Genomic DNA, 5217 nt, shown 5'->3' on the forward strand with positions numbered 1-5217 from the left:
GAGATGGAGATTGTTGAGATTTAATACCTCAAGATTCGATCCATATTGAGTCCACAGTGAGATCCAGGATGATGAACGGAGTCCAACGAGCCCAAGAGCAATCCAAACGGAGTCTAGACGGTGAGGATATGTGCGAAAGAAGATAGGAGAAGGTGGCATGGTGCACTAGGCGGCAGCGGGCCAGCGATGGCATGGCCGGCCCGACGGAGATGTGCACGCAGGTGCATGAGCGGGCCTAGCACGGGCATGTGCATGGGCCAGCCCAGCATGCGGTGCACGGGCTCCCAGGCCTAGTGCCCCTATGCGGTCCACCGTGGACTGCAGGGTGCTAGGCGGTCCATGGGGCTGCGTGGATCGAACACGTGGTCCACGCACAGTCCAGGAGAGTTTTTGCATGATCCGACGGTCCAGATCATAGCTGGTCATGATTGGATGGCTGAAACTTAATTCGGACATGATCAGGCATGATTAGAGACTATTTTACATGATTAGACGGCTCTAGTGTGAGCCGGTCACGATCGGACGATCACAGATGGTTCTAGAATTGATTGAGACTCTGTATTCCTACTGAAATAGTATTTTTAAAATTTTAGAGCCTACATAGCTCTGACTGACGAGCTGTTTATTACGTTGGAGAGCTGGTGACATTTTGGAGGTACAGAAAGGCTTCAAGAGTGATTTCAGAGAGTTTTGTAAGGGTTTTGAAACTTCTTGTTGAGAGACTCTTGTACAAAGATTGAGTGGTGAGTTTCTCTTGCATTGATTTTATTTTATTCTCTCATAGCGAAGCTTGCATGCCTCGTGAAGGTAGGCTTGAGGCTGATCCACATATTTATATTATGTTTCTTATTTTATTTCTTATTTTTTTCTATTGCACCATGTGGTATCAAATTTTATGCAATAAAGAGTTGCCCACTTATTGATTGATACATCTCCAATAACAGTCAGGTGAGGTGGTGTGCCAATCGATGGGACTGCAGTACCCACTTGAAACTCTAGTTGCAAAAGATTTTCATTTCTCTATCTGAAGAGTGTAAGAGATTCGAAGAAATAATGAGAGGCATATTTATTTTAAAAGATTGTAGAATAAATATTAAAATTAAGTACAAAAATTTAACTAGAATCTCTACTCTTGATAGAATAAAATATCAGTTTCAAATCCTTTAGCTCATATATTAGAAACTACTTGACTAACCAAACAAGTTATAAAGACTGGCTTAAAAATCTAAACTAGTTTTAGGTTCTAAAGGGTTAAGCTTATATCATATCCAGGATATCCCTATATTATCAAACCATTTGATAATTGATCAAAAAGCAATCAGTTCATCATCGTTATTTGACAATGATTAAGGGCTTGGGTAAGCTTGAGAAGCTCAACCATACATAAGAAATTATGAATGGATTTGATTCTATAATTTTTTACCTGTTTATATAGATAGTTTATAGTAAACTATCATGTGAATTAGATCGATTGTACTTGGTTAAAATATTGAACATCTTGGTGACTACCGAAGGGATCTTGAAGAGTTCAAGGGGTAGGGTTCTCGCTGTGGGGCGGGCTTCTACTTTCAAGAGAAGGTCTACTTAGAAGAAGAAGAAGTCTGTGAAGAAACACAGTTCGAGAGCAAGCCAAAGAAGGAATTATCTCGTATACTTGGAAAGCCTAAAGAAAAGAAAAGAGATATGCCTTTCGGAGGTATGTTGGGTCTGCTCGATATCGGTATCTGAATAGATAGTGAGTGCCGTAGGGTCTGAGAGATCTAGAAATGAGATGAACCTGAAGTATATGTGGAACCTCAAATTTGGTTATATTGGAGGGTGCAGAATAAATAAAAAAGAGTGGCATGAGCTTTTAGGCTTATCAACTCTTGAGTCATTTGCGGTTTATAAATTCTGCCTTCAAGGATAAATGGCCAGACTATTGTTTGTGGGACACAAGGAGAGGACCACTGGGATACTTGATCTGGTATGCACTGATATGTGTAGCCCACTTGATATGCTAGCCAGGGATGGTTATCTTTATTTTGATATTTTTGCTGATGACTTTCACGATATTGGTACATGTGTGAGATACAAATCTGAAGTCTTTGAAAAATTCAAAGAATTCAGATATAAGGTAAAGAAGCAAACTAAAAAATTCTTAAGATTCTTTGATAAGATCGAGAAGATGTGTACTTTAGTGGGAGTTTCTAACTCATCTCAAGAAAAATGATATAGTTTCATAATGAACTTTTTCTGGTGCATCTCAAGAGGTGTTGAAAAGGAAAAAATTAAGGGATCCTATTTGATATAGTCTAATCCATGATGAACATTACTGATCTACCCTTATACCTTTAAGGATAAGCTTTACTGATGAATAGTTTCCTCTAAGTCTAGTCCTATCACATCGTATGAGATGTGGCATGATGAGGATGTCCGGCCCATGTCAAGCGACAACAGATAGACAAGTTAAAGGTTAGGTCCATGAGAGCTCATTTCTAAGGTATCCTAAAGAGTTTAGAGCATACTACTTTTACTTCCTAATGGATCACAATATGATTGTGACCCGACATACTATATTCTTAGAGAAATAGTTTATTCAAGACAGAGATAGTGGGAGAAAAATTGAGCTCAAAGAGAAAGTCTATGAAAAGTAACGAGTCATAGAACCTTAAAACCTATTCATATTAAGCTAGTACATGTAGTACCTCCTCTATCTCGTAGGTCGAGTAGAATCTCTCATCTTGCTGAAAGATGCTTAGGCATTCTAATAGAGGGTATAGAGAAAATATTCCTCATGAGAGATAGAAAATGCGGAGATGATCCCAAAACTTCTACTAGTCCATGTTAGACATTAATTCAGAGAAGTGGTTAAATGCAATGAAGTCAAAAGTTGACTCGATACACTCTAATCAAGTCTGATCCTTAGTGGATCCACCAGCATGTATAGTATCTCTTGGATTCAAATGGATCTATAAAAAGAAGAGATATAAAGATAGAGATCTTTAAAGCAAGCATCTCAGAATAAGGATACTCGATGCGATCAAATGGTTTAATCTCATCAAGAACAGGAGGAAACATATATTTATAAGAAGGGTTAGTGGGAGCGCTGTTATATTCCTCATATTGTATATGAATTTTATTCTCCTAATTAGGAATGTTGTTCTCATACTGACTATGGTTAGAATATGATTGTCTGAAGAAATTTTTCATAAGAGACCTTTGAAAATATCCTATATATGTCTATGAGATAGATATAAGTCTATGAGATAGATCTATTAGGATGTTAGTTTTACAGAAGATGTATATAGAAGAAGTGCTGAAGGGGTTCGACTTAAAAATCTTAAAAGCATCTCTACCCCTTGTGCATAAGGTTAATTTCTTTGAGAAGATGTATGGGACACATCTATAGAGATATAGTACGTGAGCTAGATCTCTTATGCTTTAGCTAGTGGGAGCCTCATGTATATTATGTACATGATCCTATATATCTTTACTATGAGTGTCACGAGCAAATATCGATTAAATTTAGATTGAGAGTATTGGATAGCTGTGAAAATATTTTTAAGTACTTGAGAAGCACTTAGGATATAGTCTTTGAGAAAAATCAAAGTTGAGGGTAGAAGGATATAATTAATCAGACTTTATGTTTGATGTTGATGGTAGAGAGTCTACATTAAGAAAAATATTTTCTTATGCAATATAGATTTGATAAATTGAAAGAGTTGCAAACAACCGATCATTGTAAATTTCAGAAGCCATGTATGTTGCTATTTAGAAGGTTGCTATGGAAGCCTTCTAGTTAAAAAAGAATTTATTGCAGAACTGGTGTGATGTCATCAGATGGCATAATACTATACTGCGATAACAGAAGTGCCATTGCCTTAGCTAAGGAGCCTAGGTCTTATCAGAATTCCAAGTACATAAAAGCGATAATTAATTATTTGTGACTGCTTCCAGATGTAAGACTTCGAGAATCAAAGTAGATCCCATGGAAATGTGGTGGACCCATAGACTAAACCATTTTACCAGCAGAGGATCAAAGCATATCTTGAGAAAATAGGGCTTAAGTCTATAGTAGATTGGCTTTAGTGCAAATAGGAGATTGTTAGATTATGTCCTAAAAGTCAATCGAACTGACACATTAATTCTTTTCAGGACATAATTTCGTACTTAATCTAATTTATAAATGAACTATAGTCGAGCCAATCTTGTATATGATAGATGATGGGGTATGATGAGTTTTCCATACCCTTTATCTTGTCGGGACTCATTATAGAAGAACTTAATCACACGGTAACTACACTTAGAGGTTCATTACTTCCATTCTGCTGTGTTACCACTACATATTGCTAGGTGTCACTGATGGATCATGAGATTAATCGAGCATCATCTTGATGATCGATGATCCTTAATGGATAGATTTAGAATTATTCTAATCCATTGAAAAGAGTTTCAATGATATTTTGATAGAGATCAAAATATATTTCACTACTAGACAGAATAGAATCTATGGAGACACACACAAAAAAAGATCCTGACTGATCGAGTTGTTGAATAGCAATTTTGAATCACAAAAAGATCCAATTATCAATGTAATTGATGATTAGACTAACATGCAAAAGTTACATGAAGGACTTGCTAAGAGTTAGTAAGTTATAGGAGGACTAATTTATAAATATTGTTAATTATTTGATTTGATCAAATATAGGTTAAATTAAATCAGATCTAATATAATTAGATTTGATTTAATTTGGGTTTCCTAGTCTAAATAGGATTTAGACTTAATTGCTAATTGGGTTTGACTCAATTTAGATTCGAATTGGATTCGAATCACAGTAGAATTAAGATAGAAAACTAGAGTCCCATTAGACTGGGACTCTCTTCCCTTATCCACCTCTATATGGGACACCCAATCTATTTTTTACCATGGAGAAAAGAGGCATTAAAAGGGTTGGTGCACAAAATAACTGAGGCGGCACCAAGAGTCCTTCTCTTGGTGGACTCCTAACTAACTCCTAACCTAACCCTAATTGTTAGGGATAAAAGGGGGCACCTCTTATGAGATTGCACGGTGAGAAAAGAGAGTCTTTGGGATGTGTAAAGAAGAGAAAAAAATGGGGACGGCATGCAAGGTGGTGTGGCGCACAAAAGAAGGATGAAAGGATGGGGTGCTAAGGCAGCTAGGGGCCTCCTCCTTTCTTTCTTACAACTAAAGGTTGGTTGTTAAGATCTCAT

Source organism: Elaeis guineensis, chromosome 5, assembly GCF_000442705.2.
Source record: "Elaeis guineensis isolate ETL-2024a chromosome 5, EG11, whole genome shotgun sequence".
Classification (NCBI taxonomy): Eukaryota; Viridiplantae; Streptophyta; class Magnoliopsida; order Arecales; family Arecaceae; genus Elaeis; species Elaeis guineensis.